The sequence below is a fragment of the Aythya ferina genome (genome assembly GCF_964211825.1).
Source record: "Aythya ferina genome assembly, contig: HAP1_SCAFFOLD_72, whole genome shotgun sequence".
Lineage (NCBI taxonomy): Eukaryota > Metazoa > Chordata > Aves > Anseriformes > Anatidae > Aythya > Aythya ferina.
Genome location: NW_028181438.1, coordinates 86,722 through 104,179, shown reverse-complemented (window position 1 = coordinate 104,179; position 17,458 = coordinate 86,722). Strand labels below are relative to the sequence as shown.

The following is a 17,458-nucleotide window of genomic DNA, read 5'->3' as shown; positions in this document are numbered from 1 at the left end:
TCCGTTCACCTACCTGTTTGCCACAAGGACTTATCTTTTTTTCTTGGAAAGCACTGCCCTCTCTGGTTTTTATTTTTTAACCCCAAAGGTTGCATTGCTTTCTGAATGCGAGGTAGGTGCCATGGGGTATACAGACAGCACACGGAAAACTGAGCGATCAGGAAATGAGTTTGTGATCACTACCATCTCCAGTCCTTGGTGTTCCAACACTTCTATCACAAAAGCATGAATTTCTCTGCTTTATTGCTCCTCTAACCCTTTCCTTTGTTCCAGTAACTTCCTTTATAACAACACCGACACTTTCCTCACTCTTTTCTGGCGTATTTTTCATTATAAAAGTATAGTCTAGCTCTTTCCTGATTTAAAATTGTAGTTTGCATTTTGATCATCAATTAATTGCCCCGGGCTCATTTCCCATTCAACGTGCTATTTAAAATTCCTCTCTACAAGTCTCTACTGCGCAGCTCCCTGAAACCCACACACTTTAACCAAGCTTCTCCCTCTAGACTGGCGCCCGCCTTGTATTCAAGCTACTCTTATTAAGACTTTGAGCTAATGTTTTCCTAACTAAACCTCCAAAGGAGTCAACTCTGCTTCTCCCTTACTAGTCCATGGCCCAGCCATTCTTCCTCTGAAGAACTTCCCTCGGGTTCCCACCTGCCACTGTGCATCTCTCTGCTCCTCTGGGCCTCTGAAGGGAGGAGCAAAGTATTTTCTGGGGCTCAGCCTCCTCTCACTGTCTCTCTGAGCTCCTTTGCAGGTGTGCAGCTGAGCTCTATCACATAATCTAACTCATCAGCTATCTACTGCAACACCCTTTTCGGTCCTTAAGTACACTCTTGCCCTCTTCTGATCTGTTTAGAAAGCTCCTACGAGGATGATCTAATTTACTGCCTTAAACACAACTAACATTCTTCTTAAAAACTGTAAGTTTTCCCATCACTTCCAAGTTCATACAGTCTTTCGTGGCTTAACCTCATTCCACAAGACCTTGTCCGGGGAGAGGAGAAAAAAAGTAATAGAAAAAAACCCTAGGGGTCAGCCTTGTCGAGGGAAATCGACAATTCCCGTCTGTTACTATTGCAACAAGAAGAGACACGTTCAGAGGAAATATCATAAGCGGGAACAAGATGAGAAAATATTCAAAGAAGAATAGGGGTGTCAGGGGCTATATCTTCTGGGGACTTCAACATCAACAGAGCCGTTGATAAAACTATTAATTGGTCCCCATAAAGAGGAAGTCTTATTTTCAGTAGACACAGGGGCTGAAAAATCCACTATTCAAAAACTTCCAAAAGGAATAGAAGAAGGGAAGAGTTGCATGTCTGTAATAGGGGCAAAAGGAGAGCCCTTTAAGGTACCTGTTTTGAAAGATGTAGAGACAGAAACAGATAAAAAAATCTGTCTTAATGATTTACTTTTGCTCGCTGAAACAGAGTACAATTTACTAGGAAGGGATTTGATTTTAAAATTAAACTTAAGCATTCAAAGCCAAGGGGATAAATTGCAGATTAAATTATACACTTTGACACAAAAAGACGAAGAATTCATTAACCCTTCAGTGTGCTATAAGGAAGGGGAAATTGGAAAAATAGAAATGGACCCCATAAATGTTCACATCGTTCAATGTTCACATGGATCCACATCGTCCAATTAGAATTAAACAATACCCTATACCAATGGAGGGTCGAAAAGGATTAAAACCCATAGACTTCTGGAAAAAGGAACTCTAGAACCGTGTATGTCACCTCATAATACACCCATCCTCCCTGTAAAGAAATCGGATGGGTCATACAGGACCTGAGAGCTGTAAATCAGTGAACAGTCACTAAATTCCTTGTGGTGGCAAAACCTTATACTTTACTAAGTCATATCTCTCCCAAACATACTTGGTATAGCGTAATAGATCTGAAAGATGCCTTTTGGGCCTGCCCTCTGGATGAAAAATCCAGAGATTATTTTGCTTTTGAGTGGGAGGACCCTGAAACGGGACGGAAACAACAATTAAGGTGGACCGTGCTACCACAGGGGTTTACAGTCACCAAATCTATTTGGACCAACTTTAGAAAAAGTTTTACAAGATTTTGCATTACCCAGGGAGGTAAAATTATTGCAGTATGTGGATGATCTATTAGTAGCAGGAGAAACTGAAGAGGGAACCCGAGAAGCTCCTATGAAATTGTTCAGTTTCCTGGGAGAAAAGGGATTCAAGGTGTCTCGATCAAAATTACTAAGTATTTTAAAATACTTACTATATATAAATAAAAATAAAGTAAATACTAAGTATTTACAAAATTACTAAGTATTTTACTTCCTGTTCAATTTGTGGAACAGGAAGTAAAATACTTAGGACATTGGTTAAGTAAGGGAAAAAAGAAGTTAGATCCTGACAGGGTATCTGGGATCCTATCCTTAAGACCCCCACAAACTAAAAAGGAAATCCAGCAAATATTGGGATTATTAGGATACTGTAGACCATGGCTTGAAAGCTACAGTGAAAAAGTTAAATTCTTATATGAGAAATTAATTAAGAACCAACTTAAGTGGTCTGCAGAAGATAATCAACAATTTGAAGAAATAAAAGAGGCATTAATACAAGCACCTGTGTTGAGCCTTCTGGATCTGGAAAAACCTTTTTATCCCTTTGTGAACACATCAAACCAGGCGGCATATGGAGTTCATACTCAAGACTGGGCAGGAATTAAGAAACCCGTGGGGTATTGTTCTAAGTTACTTGGTCCAGTAAGTAGAGGGTGGCCTGCTTGTCTCCAAGCTTTGGTCGCTACGGCATTATTAATAGAGGAAGTTAGAAAGATCACTTGTAATGCTCCCTTAAAAGTGTATACTCCACACAACGTCAGAAGTGTCTTACAACAGAAAGCAGAGAAATGGTTAACAGACAGCCAGATCCTAAAGTATGAAGCTATACTAATTGACTCCCCTGACTTAGAACTAAGGGTAAGCTCTGCTCAGAGTCCAGCACAATTTTTGTTCGGAAAACCATCAGAGGAATTACAACATAACTGTTTAGATATAATTGAGACCCAGACTAAAGGAAGACCCGGTTTAAGAGATACTGAATTAGAGAAGGGAGAAGCACTGTTCATAGATGGCTCCTCCTGAGTAGTGGAGGGAAAAAGAAAATCAGGATATGCAATAATTAATAAGCACCTGGAACCTGTGGAATCAGGACCCTTGAGTCTATCATGGTCAGCTCAGGCTCGTGAGCTGTATGTCCTATATAGGGCCGTGGAACTATTAAAGGGGAAAAGTGGAACTATATATACAGATTCTAAATATGCATGTGGGGTGGTTCATACCTTCGGAAAAATTTGTGAAGAAAGAGGTTTCGTTACTACTCAAGGGAGGAATCTTATACATCAACAATTAATAATAAAAAATTTAAGGGCATTAAGAGAACCAAAAGAAATAGCAGTGGTACATGTAAAAGGACACCAAAGAGGATTAGATTACCACACCAGAGGGAACAATCTAGCAGATAAAGAAGCTCAGGAAGCAGCCTTGAGAACTCAGGCTGCTAAAATTAATACAGTACAGGAGGAAGAAAGACGAGAGGGAGAAGAAAAAAAGTTTACTCCTGAAGAACAGACAAAACTGGAGAAAACAGGTGCTAGATTAGAACAAGGAAAATGGACATTGCCAGACGGGCGAGAGATATTACCACAAGCTTATGCAAGGCAAAGATTGGAACGTTTGCATACACAAACACATTGGGGTACAAAAGCATTAAGTAATCACTTACTTCAACAATTTGGTTGCATAGGGGTATTTGAAATAGCAAAGCAAATCACACAAGGTTGTTTAACTTGTCAGAAGATAAATAAGAAAGTGTTTTGACAAGCAGCCGCGGGAGGAAGAAAAACAGCTTATAGGCCTTTTGAGAAAGTACAAGTTGATTTCACTGAATTGCCCATGGTAGGGAGGATAACGTATTTATTGGTAATAGTATATCATTTAATACAATGGGTAGAAGCTTATCCCGTAGCACCAGCTACGGCACAAATGGTGGCAAAAAATTTATTAGAACACCTGATACCTAGATATGGGATAATCCAGTACATTGATTCTGATCAGGGCACACACTTTACTTCTAAAATAGTAAGATTATTGTGTCAATCATTAGGTAATCCATGGGAATATCATACTCCATGGCACCCACAAAGCTCAGGAAAAGTAGAGAGAATGAATCAAACAATGAAACAACAATTGGCTAAATTAATGATTGAGACACAAATGCCCTGGACAAAATGCTTACCATTGGCACTTCTAAACATAAGAACTAAACCACACAGTGAGACTGGATTATCACCATATGAAATGTTATATGGTATGCCTTATTCACAGGGAATGCCTCTGGGAAACAATGTAGTTGAGGATTGTAGTATCCAGAAATACGCAATTACTATTGGGAAAAGATTGCAAGAGCTAAGAGAAATTGGAAGAATGGCTCAGACACCACCTTTAGGGTTTGCTATTCATCAAATACAACCAGGGGACAAGGTCTTAATAAAAACTTGGAGGGAAGAATCATTACACGCCCGGTGGAAGGGACCATACCTTGTTTTACTTACCACTGAAACAGCTGTGAGAACAGCAGAAAGGGGTTGGACCCATGCATCTAGAGTAAAAGGACCAATAAATACCCGAACTTGGAGGGTTGAGTCTGCTCCTGGGGAACTGAAATTAAAGCTAAAAAAGAACTAATGTTCTGGCAATAAGGCTCTGCATAAATTAAGAATGCCAGAAGGAGGGGACAAGCCTGAAGGGAAGAAAGGGAGAAGGCAAGACCGGGGCAGGACCCTCCACTGTGGTGTGTATAGTCTACCAAGGGAGGCAACCCCTACGGGTATTGACTGCCGAGTGGGAGGGCCTCAACCGGACTTTGCCCACACTAAAGCCAGGTTGTCCCAGGAAAAAGAAACAAACAAGCAAACAAAAATATATTTATATAATAAATATGATTATTATTATTATTTTTTAACCTATTGTAATTAGTTTTCCAGGAGCTGGATCACCCTCAAAGGCTGAACAGTAACCCAAGCTCAAATAGATCCTTGAAGTGGGCCCAACCCCTTGATTGGAGGCATTTCTCACACCCCCACGATAACCCCTGGATGACGCAGAAGGATGTTATACTTCCTGGTACTATTTTTACAGGGGCAATTAAGCCACGGGAATAACTTGTTCATTCTGGGGGAAGAAGTGGCCAAGGCTTTTAACCTTAGCAATTGCTGGGTTTGTGGGGGATCACAGGGAACTGAAAGTTGGCCCTGGGTAGCTGGCCCGGTTGAACCTAAGTGGTGGGTTAGTAATTTGAGTGAAGTTCATAATGGTACACAATTCTGGAAAGAGGAAGAAGGCCCATGGCAATTGCACTTGTCAGAGCAGGGTATATACTGTTTAACCAGAACAGGAACAGTAAAGGTGGGAAAAAGCTTTTGTAAATGGACTCTATCTCCCGGATATGATTGTACTGATCCTGAATGTGGACCTATAAACTGTACATCAAGTAAAGGAAAATGGAACGCTACACATGTCCAGCTGAAAAATGGGACTTGGCTGAAATGCTCATATAAGAAATTTTTTGGACCTGGATGCGAAGCCATGGCAAGAGCACAATCAAAGGGACAATTTGACGTTCAAATCCCGAGTTGTCAGCGTGATAACACCACTAGGGAGCAGCATGTGGTAAGAGTCTACTGCTGGAGGCGGCAAGATGAGAATGGGACACAAGTGTTCTTTAAACATTTCTGGTCAGCTCGTGGTATGACAAGTCGTGAAGGAGAACTTAGTTGTAATTGTGAGTGGGAATCTAGTGCGGGAGCTTGGAGGTGTATATATACAAGTACTAATGGGGCAAACATTGTAACAGGACCACTTGGTAACAAAAACCCTTTGTATTTTCACACCCCAAGGAATAAAAGAGAATGGGACTGTCCTTTTCCAAATGGGACGTGGGCTCTAAAGGGACATTATTGGGTGTGTGGCAAACAGGCCTACAAAAGGCTACCAAAGGACTGGTCAGGAATATGCTACGTGGGCTACATAAGACCCTTGTTCTTTTTATTGTCACAAATACAAGGAAATCATTTAGGAATAAAATTATATGATGATCTGAATAGAGAAAAACGATCTATTGATGCTTCCTTAGCCGGAGGTAGTGCTCAACAACGGAGAGAAAATGAATGGCCCCCTGAAAGAATCATACAGTATTATGGACCAGCTACCTGGAACCCAAATGAGATAATATCTGGAGCCTGAGAACCTATTTATAATTTGAATCGAATAATTAGGTTGCAAGCTGTCCTCGAAATAATAACCAAACAGCGACAGCTTTGGATCTTTTAGCTGATCAGTCCACCCAGATGAGGAATGCTATCTTTCCACATAGAATGGTTTTAGACTATTTACTAGCAGAAGAGGGGGGTGTGCGTGGGAAACTAAATGATTCTAATTGTTGCTTACAAATTGACGATAATGGGAAAGTGGTTAAACAGATAACAAAAGAAATTAGGAATGAGCCCACGTCCCAGCACAAACTTGGAAGGGTATGGATAGGGATTTATTTTCATGGCTGCCTGGTGGACCATGGGTTAAAAGGATGTTATTTTTATTTTTATGTGGTGTAATGATGTTATTATTCATACCTTGTATGATACCTTGCTTTACATTATTGATACGCCCGATAATAAATAGTACATTTGTAATGACTTCATTAAAAAAGGAAGGGGATATGTCAGTTATGATGCTTAAGAACTGGACCCTCCGAGAACAGACTGATGAAATCCAGTTATTAATGGAAAAGGTTGAAAAAGAGACACGAATTGAGGATATTAAAAAGAAGATAAGGGACTGTGAGGAATGTTTGAACAATTCTTGTCAATAGAGAGCTTGAAGGAAAATGTATTCGTAAGTTTTTTCCTTGAAGTCTCTGATATCCGGGGCTTTCAGAACAACTGCTAACTATTATGACTTTTGCATGGGACACTATGCAAGCCCCTGATACCTGGCCAGGAGATGAAGGAGAAGGGAAAAGCTGAAGGACGGCTAAAAGACAAAGCTTGCAGGGAACGCTGTGCAAGCTTTTGACATGCACCCAAGAAGTACAAAGAAGGACAAGAAAAAAAGCGTGAGAGGAAGACTATGAGCCTTCAGCATGGGAGACCCCCAGAAGGACCACCAGAGACTGATACGCATGCTCCAGTAGGGGGGTTCAGATTCTGGAACTAATTATAATAACCCTGTTTTTTTAGAAGTAGTAATGAATATGTATTAGTCTAGGAGCAAAAAAAAATCATCATCTTGATGTAACGGGTGTGCGTCTAGGTGGAGCGGAGACTCTTAGCACACCCAGCACTGTTTGCTTACCTCTATTCCTTTAATAAATTGTAAACGTTGATTATTATCCTATTTTGGGATTTAGCCATTTATAACACCAGTTATAGACAGGTTGCTCCAAAAGGGGATGCTGGAACCATGTATGTCCCCACATAATACCCCCATTTTGCCAGTAAAAAAGGCTGATGGATCATACAGGTTTGTTCAGGATCTTAGGGCTGTGAATCAGCGAACCATAACCAAATTTCCAGTGGCAGCTAACCCATACACTTTATTAAACCACCTAACACCTCTGCATAAATGGTATAGTGTAATAGATTTGAAGGATGCTTTCTGGGCCTGCCCATTAAGTGAAGGGTCTTGGAATTACTTCGCCTTTGAATGGGAAGACCCCGAAACAGGAAGGCGACAACAGCTTAGATGGACTGTACTTCCTCAGGGATTTACTGAATCCCCACATTTATTTGGCCAAACTTTAGAAAAATTATTACAACTTTTTGAGGTAAAGGGGGAAGTGAAATTGTTGCAACATGTGGATGACCTATTAATAGCTGGGGAGACTGAAAAAGAGACACGGAGAACCACTATCCAATTACTTAATTTCTTAGGGAAAAAGGGTTGAAGGTCTCAAAATCTAAATTACAATTCGTGGAAAAAGAAGTAAGGTACTTAGGACATGGGCTTAGCCAAGGAAAGAAAAAATCGGATGCTGACAGGGTATCTGGGATTTTAGCCCTATCATCACCCAAAACAAAGAAGGAAGTGAGGCAACTGCTCGGGCTCTTGGGATATTGTAGACCCTGGATTGAAGGGTTTAGTGAAAAGGCAAAGTTTTTATATGAAAAATTGACTGGAGAAAAAATTAAGTGGAACGAGGAAGATGAGGAAAAGTTGAGGTTGATGAAGAAAACGTTAATAGAAGCTCCAGTGCTGAGCCTCCCAGATTTACAAAGACCCTTTTATTTATTTGTAAGTGTTTCTAACCAAACTGCATACGTTAGTTGCAATTACAGCTAAGTCAAGAATGGGCAGGAATCAAGAAACCTGTGGGATATTGTTCCAAACTCTTAGACCCTGTGAGGAGGGGGTAGCCAGTGTGCTTCCAGGCAATTGTGGCTACTGCCTTACTGATTGAGGAAGCTAGAAAAGTCGCTTGTAGGGCACCTCTGAAGATACATACTCCACATAATGTTAGGGGAGTACTCCAGCAGAAGGCTGAAAAATGGTTAACTGATAGTAGGATGCTGAAGGATGAGGCCATCCTGACCGACTCCCCTGATTTAGAATGAAAAATAACTGCTGCACAGAGCCCTGCACCCCTGACCCCAACCCTAACCCGGATCTAACCCTAACCCCAACCCCAACCCCTAACCCCAGTTCCCTAGAACTACATTTCCCGGTATGCTCTGGGCACCCAACATGGCCTCCAGGAAGTCCGGAGTCCGAGAACTACATCTCCCGGCATGCTATGGGCACCAAACATGGCCTCCCGGATACCCAGTGCCGGAAAACTACGCCTACCAGCATTCCCCAGGCAGCTGGCCTGACCAATCACAGGCCGAGTGTTCGAGAAATACCTTTTACCAGCACTCACTGTAACCCAAGCACTTACCGGCCTTTCAAAAAAGCCACAAGCCCTAACACTAAAAGTCCTTGAAACCCCTACAGGCATAACCCAAACTATTTACCACACTAAACCCCTGAAGTCCTATGCCTAAAAGCCCAAACCCAAACACTTAAGACGCTCAAAACCCAAACCCAAAACATTAGGATTCTCAAAGCCCTAAACAACAAAATTAGAACGCTTGAAGCCCTAACCCCAAAATTAAGACGCTCAAAACCCAAAGCCAACCCAAATCAGTAGGATGCTCAAAACCCTAACCCAAAAAATTAGGACACTCAAAACCCTAACCCTGGAGAACCTAACCTGAAAAAAAAAAAAAAAAAAAATCTTAAAACCCTGAATAACTGACCAAAAATAAAACCCTAGGACCCTAACACTAAAAAGCCTATCAACACTACAACCCAAAAAACTCTAAAACCCTAACACGATAACCCTGAAACCCTTAAAACCCTAACTGTTAAAACTCCAACCCAGTTATACACCAGTTACCTCCCTTAAGGGATATAGAGGAGCTCTCTCAGATATGGCAGTCCTACTTCTCATGCATGCAGCCAGAGGTCGGTCTCATTCTGGTGCTGATGGTGGTGGAAGCAGGGGCAACGGTGGTACTGCTAGAGATACCACAGCCACCGGAGGTGGATTGTTAGGATATGGAGATGGTAGGTTATCCAACGGCTCCCGTTTATTATCTTTTTCTTTTTCCTGTTCTTCTTCTTCAAATTTCTTATCTGCTTTTAGTGTAAATATTGAGGCTGGAAAAGGACATGAAGTCCTCCTGATCCATAATCCTGCATAATCGCTTTCTTCCTGGCAAAAAGGTTCCTTCGAATTAACATGTGTATTTCAGGCGTGACAAATCCAGTCTTCAAAGGATCGAAAAACAGACCGAAAGACGTGATCTTAAAGGCTCCTTTGGCCGTTCTATCACACAATACTGGACTGTTTTTTATTTACTTTTTCCTTTTCTGGGGCCTCTATCGTTCCAATTTCTAACCGTTATTCCTAATGGACTTTCTGGTGGTGTGTCTGGTAATTTGCTCCCTTTCTTCTGGTCCCTGGTCTTCGATTTTGTCTGACCCATCTAGGAATTTTACTGTGGCAATTCCCACAGCCCTTGGTTACATTAGTAAGAGTGTCTTACAGAGGGTTTAAGATCTATCACACACCCACAAATCCTATAGGAATCGCTTCGGTCCTTCACCGGCCAAGTCCCTCGCGGGAGATTGGAACCGCGGTTAGAAGACCTCCACAATCGCTTTGGAACTAAATTCCATCTCAGTCACACTCTTACACAGGCAACCAAATCCCACCCAACAGAACAGTATATGCTTTAAACGCTTACGACTACGTTGTCTTCATTTGGATCTTCACATGCAGAATTACAGGCAAAATAGAGTGCTGCAACCAGCAAGGGAGCTGAAGAAAAATCACAACCTTTGCTTACCTTTATTCAGGTTCAAGATGCCATTAGTCCCGACCCGACTCGAACAGCAGCCACCACATGGTGGGGCGCCTCTCCTAGATCAAGTAAGAATTCAGGAACCAAAGCCCTCCCGGACGATCCCCCAGTTGTCATACACGACTGGGTCCCAAATTCGATTGCAATTACAGTTTACAATTTACTAAACAAAGAGAGGTACGCGGGCAGTTACTCGCAAACAGATATATTGTGCCAGCTGCCCTTCAGTAGCCCAGTGTCAGACCGGATGTCTTTGCCAAAACAGCCCGGACAATGTATTAGTACACCGATGCACTACCACGTTAATCACTAACTGCCAGGCAGGACAGCTCCAGACCAAACACATACACACAGGCACGCCACAAACACTACAAACAAAACACACAACACAATGCACAAGAAAAAGTGACCCCCAGAGGGAAGCCCTATGGCAACAGCAAGTCAGAACAGGTGCTCTGTAGCAGACCCAAGGAGAGACTCAAATATCATGACAGGAGACTGGAAGCAACTGCCAGAACTGGGATGATGGAGGCCTAAAAAGCCTGCCTTCAAGACAAGAGACCAGAAGGATGGGGAGTGAAAACCCCTGAAGAAGACACTTAGGAAATCAATTCCAAAGCAAGAGCTCCTGATGCGGCCCAGATGACTTCTTCAAGAGTGAGGATGGAAATAGATGTGATCTCAAACAGAATACAATGCACAAGACCTGAAACATATCTGCACTTCAAGCAGCGACTGCAAGACAAGTGCTCGCATCAGCCCTACGATGATGAAACAAGCATTTAGGAACTTCGGTGTGGCTACCAAGTTGCCCGTCTAATCTGTCCAGTGGAAGAAGGAAATGCGGATATCAAGACCTGAGGAGCATGTAACATATGTTGATCATATCAAGAAACGTTTGATACAAAAAAGTATTACACACACAGAAGTGATTCCTTTAAACTCCCACTGCAAGATGAGAGGTGCTCAGCTCCCAATTGAACATCAGCATTATTCTGATGATGTTAAGTGTTCAGTACCCTCAGGATGGCTTCCCCAGGGCCTGCCAAACACCAAGAGCAACAGCACAGTACAGCACAGACAACACAGAACACAGATGACAAACTGGGACTGCCCTGCCTGGCATGTGTTCACACTGTACGTGACAGAACTCCCCACACATAATCTCTCTGCCTGACCTGATCGATCCTGAAAGGCCCCATCCAAAGCAATGACTTAGAAGCACAGACCCTCGCCCTATGGGTGCATTCACAACCCCAACTCAAACATAGCACTTGCCCCCCAACTTAGCTTGGGAATGCTGGGAGGCAGGTTCCATCTTCACCAAGGAACACAAACGCTAGCCAGGACATTGCCTCAGGCACCAGGCTCTTCTTCACCTGCAGAAATAAAGTGCCATCAGGCACCAGCACACCAGCCAAATTTCTTCCAGTAGAACAACCTCCTCAGAAACAGTCGTAGTCAACTGACCTGCTCCGCTTCTGAAACCAGATAGATACCCTCTAGAAAACTCCCCGCCTCCCTCTGCCAACCACTCCCCAACATACAATATTTGCCCCCGGACTTAATTCTCAGGGCTCAGAATCCACCATCAACGTGGACCACAAAGGCCAGCTAGGATGTTCCCAGTACCTTCTTCGTCCCTGCAAAAGAGGAGTCACCCAGAGGCGCACCAATAGACTACAACACCAAAAACAATACCTGTTTTCCACCTTTTCTCCACTCACCTTCCCGATCCAGGCTTAGCACTTCCATTCAGTGTGCCGAGCCAAAGTCATAGGGCTTAGACCAAGGAGAAAGAACAGACAAACGTGACGATCCACAAAACAGTCTTTCCCCACTCCTCTTCCTTCCTCCCCTACTGCAACAGCCAAGAAGCCCCAAAGCCACGTACCCCAACCCAGTACGACCGCTTCGCTCACCTAACATCTCAAGGAGATGCATCATGCTCCCTGCTCCTCTTGCGCCCTGAGCAGCTCCAGCATTTCAGGAACTGGAACTGCTGATGTCTGGCAGGTCTCAGAAATGTGGCAGGAGACGTACTCTGCTGTCGCAAGGCGCTTGCAAAGCCGGCCCAACAGGTGAAGCAGACTAACACAGTCCACCGAACAACTCGGGGACCCCACTGCTGTCCACTCACTCTCATGCTTCGTTCAAGTTTCCGTGCCTATGCCCTGGGCTACAAAAAATAGAGAGAGAAGGTCACATCCACGATGGACACACAAACAGTACAGCTCCTTGATAAGAACTCAAACACAGAGACCAGAGCTAGACAAATAAAAAAACCACCCTGAAGTCCACAAATGCCAGATGGCCATGAATGCATAGCAGCTCCAACAGGGCTAATCACAAACTTACACTTTGCAGATGAAGAAGGTGACCCTGCTCAGTCTCTTGGTAATACTGTACCAATGTGGTCAAGCCCCTTGTAGCATGTAATCAAGCTGGTTTTAGTCCTTTGTAGAGTTACACAAGTGGGTTGGTTCATCTAGAGATTCAAAAATAGCTCAAACACAGGAGCGTATGCCACCATCCCAAAAAACAGTGAGCCAGCAGCCTCTACTAAATATCCCTCTATTAAGTGAATTCCAAGCACTTAGAAATCCAGAAATCCATAGACTCCAGCCTGCCTAAAGAACCCTGCAACTGACTGAAGGAATCACCTGGGAAAGGGGAGGGGCAAAGCACAAGAAAGTAGAAAGAGGAGGAGCAGCAGCTGTGGTTTATTTACTTATTTATAAGGCTTAGCTCAACAGCATGCAGACTGCAGACAAGACAACTGGGGTGTTTCTAGAAGCAACAATCCCCATGCTTTTGCTACGGCTTTTAATATTAAAAGGACAATACCACCAAGCAAGTAACTGAAGCTTTTCCAGCTGGAATTAGCTCAAACTTTTATTTACATTTAAAGAAAACTCTAGGAGCAGAACAGATTATACACCAACAAAATCAATTCCATTCCATTCACAGGAAAAATCACTTACTTCAGTAGGCTATCTGAAAACCAAAGGCTATGCTGATGGGTCAAAACACGCTACAGGACACTGGGGCCAGGCCCTCCGCTGCACCAGCTTAAAACCCATCCCTACACTCACCAAGGTGCAACCCCAACCCAAACACAGATGCAGCATTTCAGCCTCAACAGTTTTGCAAACTGCTGGAAAGCAGGCTTCATCCTCAGTGAGGCGTGCTCAGGCTACACAGGACAGGGCTTCGGGCACCTCTTTGCCTACCAAAGACGACCGACATCAGGAACTGCCACACCAGACAACCTTTTTCCTACACAACACCTTTCTCAGGAACCACGCAGCATTCCAGTGACCTGCTTTCCTCCTACTCTAAAGGCTATCTCAGCCCACCTTGTCTGTGGCACCTCATAAACAGGAGAGAAAGCAATCGCAGGAGCAAAAGCCACAGCGCCCTCGGGACAGTTACTCTCATCCCCTCCTGTACCTCTGCCGCTTGCCTGCCCCACATGGCACATGCTTCCATCTGTTCTCTTTACCCACTTATAGCACCTCTAAAAGAGAAAGTGGAATTTTACTCGATTGGATGTAAGAAAATAACTGCAGTGACAACCGCACCCCAAAAATAACAGCTACCTCTGCTCATCACACCACTCACTCCAGAGGCACCTCGGGTCATGACATCCTGGACTACATACTGAGTTTCAGCCTGAACAAAGGAAAACACAGTCACAAGATAATCATTCAGCTGCCAGCATTAGCACCCATCCCTCAACAACACAAAGGAACCCCATTTACAATATTATCATTTCAAAACAGCAGCCCCCTTGCCTCAGCACCTGGAAAGGGGATCAAGCCAGTCACTGAGTTGCCTACCAAGTGCTGGACAGTTCCAGAAGGAGCTCTTTCCTGTGACAGGTTCCTCCAAAGCTTTACACTCTACTGGGGACAGGAAAGAAATAAAAATAAGAATTTCAAAACCCCGTATCTGTAAGCTTTCAAGATTCGACAGACCTCCTCAAGCACACCGTTCAAGCGCTATGCGAGCAGCTGCTCGCAAGCAGCACTACTCTCCTCCCCCCCAAATCTGCCAAACACCATAGAGATGACTGTGCCAGCTGCCCTTCAGTACATGCCCAGAGGCAGACCGGATGTCTTTGCCAAAACAGCCCGGACAATGTATTAGTACACCCATGGACATTAGCTACCATCACTAACTGCCAGGCAGGACAGCTCCAGACCAAACACATACACACAGGCACGCCACAAACACTACAAACAAAACACACAACACAATGCACAAGAAAAAGCGACCCCCAGAGGGAAGCCCTATGGCAACAGCAAGTCAGAACAGGTGCTCTGTAGCAGACCCAAGGAGAGACTCAAATATCATGACAGGAGACTGGAAGCAACTGCCAGAACTGGGATGATGGAGGCCTAAAAAGCCTGCCTTCAAGACAAGAGACCAGAAGGATGGGGAGTGAAAACCCCTGAAGAAGACACTTAGGAAATCAATTCCAAAGCAAGAGCTCCTGATGCAGCCCAGATGACTTCTTCAAGAGTGAGGATGGAAACAGATGTGATCTCAAACAGAATACAATGCACAAGACCTGAAACAGATCTGCACTTCAAGCAGCAACTGCAAGACAAGAAGTGCTTGGATCAGAGTCATGATGACAAAACAAGCATTGAGGCCCTTCAGCACCGCTATCAAGTCGCATGTCTAGTCAGTCCAGTGTAAAAAGCTAGGAGGATATCAAGACCCAAGAAGCACAGAACAGACATTGCAGAAGCAACACTACAGGACAGACGAACAGAAGGAAACTGTCATGCCTGGCACACGCACTCAAGCTACAAAATAATCCCGCTGCTTCTATTAGCCTGGTGACCCAGCCACAAGCAGCCTGAACGTGACCCAGCCTGAACTACCCTCACAGTGGCACCAAGTCTATTCAGCCAGCTGGCTCCACGCTGCTCTGACTCCCAGCTCCCATTAGCCACCCCAGATATGCAAATACCAGGTGCCCCCCAACTTAGCTCTCAGGTTGCTGGATGGTAAAGTTCCTCCACCTCAAGAAATGCACAAGCACCGATTGTCATCTTAGTCAAGTGCCAGGCTCATCATCAGCTGCAAAAACAGACTACCAGCATTCACTAGCACTCCGGCCATGATGCCCACCTTCTCCACAATGCTGACTACTTCTGATGTTACATATGATTGTGCTCATGTGTTCCTCTCCAAATCCAAACTCCAACAGTGCAGCCAGTATCATCCACACCACCTGGGAAAACAAAGGGATTAAATGATCGCTGCGTTCACAAGAAGTCACCCAATGGTGTTTTTTTGTTGTTGTTTGTGTGTGTGTTTTTCTTTGTTTTTTTTTTTTTTTTTTTTTTTCTTGAAATCTGCTTTAGCTCAACAGCATGCAGACTGCAGACAAGAGAACTGGGGTGTTTCTAGAAGGAACAATCCCCATGCTTTTGGTGCAGCTTTGAATATTAAAAGGACAATACCGCCCCCAGCAAGTAAATGGAACTTGCTTAACTGGAAATAGCTCAAACATTTTTTTACGTAGAAAGAAACATCTAGGTGCAGAACAGATTATACGCCAAAGCAATCAAACACCAAACAATCTTTCCTTCACTTCGGATAAGGGATGACCAGGCCGACAACACTCACCTTCCCTCAGAGCTTCGTAACATGAAGATTTCCCTTCCCTGTCCACGACTGCACAAAGCACCTGCAAAGACAAGAGGAAAGCACACTCTGAGGCACCTCATAGCCACAGTGTACCTGCTGCAATACCTCTCTCTTCCCAGCTCTGTTACTTCAGCTGCTCACCAGCTCTGAGATTCTTCGCTCACAGCGCCACTGCAAACTCTGCCCAGGCCACACAACACACCAAAAAGACATGCACACACACATGCCAAAAAGACATGCACACACAGCAGCCCTGGCAGGGGTAATCACAGACTTACCCTTTGCGGATGAAAAAGGTGACTCTGATACAACCATGCTCAGTCTCTTGGTAATGCTGCATCTACACTGTCAAGCCATATGTAGCATGTAATCAAGCGGGGGTAACTCTCCAGAGGACTAAAACAAGTGGTTTTATACCTCTAGAGATTAAAATATAGCTCAAAAACAGGAGCATATGCCACCATCCCCAAAAAAAAGTGAGCCAGCAGCCTCTACTAAATATCCCTCTATTTCAAGCACTTAGAAATCTAGAATTCCAACCACTTAGAAATCCAGAAATTCATAGACTCCAGCCTGCCTAAACAACCCTGCAACTGACTGAAGGAAAAACAAAGCACTGACCCCAAAGAGCAGCCCAGGCAGAGGGAGCTCTCTGATGCCATGCCTGGGGCTCATATACCTTCTGGCCCCGCCCAGCACCCAAACCAAACCAGCTGGGAAAGGGGAGGGGCAAAGCACAAGAAAGTAGGAAGAGAGCAAGAAAAGCAGCTGGGTTTTTTTCTTTCTTTTTTAAAATCAACTTTATCTCAAAAGCATGCAGAGAGCAGACAAGATATCTCTGGTGATTCTAGAAGCACGAATCCCCTTTTGCTTTTTCTGCAGGTTTTAATAAGGGATTTACAATATCACCAAGCTAGTAACTGAAACTTTCTCAACTAGAATTAGTTTAAACAGGCTCATCCCCATCAGTAAACGCAGAGAACCAGCATTCACTAGCATGCCAGCCCTAATACCCACCAACACCACAACGCTGACTACTACTGATGGAACATACAGTTGTGCAATACCTCTCTGTTCCCAGCTCCTTTACCTCACCTGCTCAACAGCTCCACCTGAGAAACGTGCCCGGGCGGCGCCGCGCCGCAACGTGCCCGGGCGGCGCCGCGCCGCAACGTGCCCGGGCGGCGCCGCGCCGCAACGTGCCCGGGCGGCGCCGCGCCGCAACGTGCCCGGGCGGCGCCGCGCCGCAACGTGCCCGGGCGGCGCCGCGCCGCAACGTGCCCGGGCGGCGCCGCGCCGCAACGTGCCCGGGCGGCGCCGCGCCGCAACGTGCCCGGGCGGCGCCGCGC

The 17,458-nt window shown here is 44.5% G+C and overlaps 1 pseudogene across 1 annotated transcript in view; it reads right to left on the bottom strand.

The window, feature by feature from the left end:
• Positions 1-17,138, bottom strand: part of LOC311428403 (ATPase family AAA domain-containing protein 2-like) — a 29,319-nt pseudogene extending 12,181 nt beyond the window's left edge. The window contains exons 1-5 of the transcript in view: positions 16,388-17,138; positions 16,089-16,149; positions 15,588-15,690; positions 12,583-12,621; positions 12,365-12,486 (exon numbers count right to left, since the gene is read on the bottom strand). The product of the transcript in view is annotated as an ATPase family AAA domain-containing protein 2-like (transcript). The remainder of the gene's footprint in view (positions 1-12,364; positions 12,487-12,582; positions 12,622-15,587; positions 15,691-16,088; positions 16,150-16,387) is intronic.
• Between the last annotated feature and the right edge of the window lie 320 nt (positions 17,139-17,458).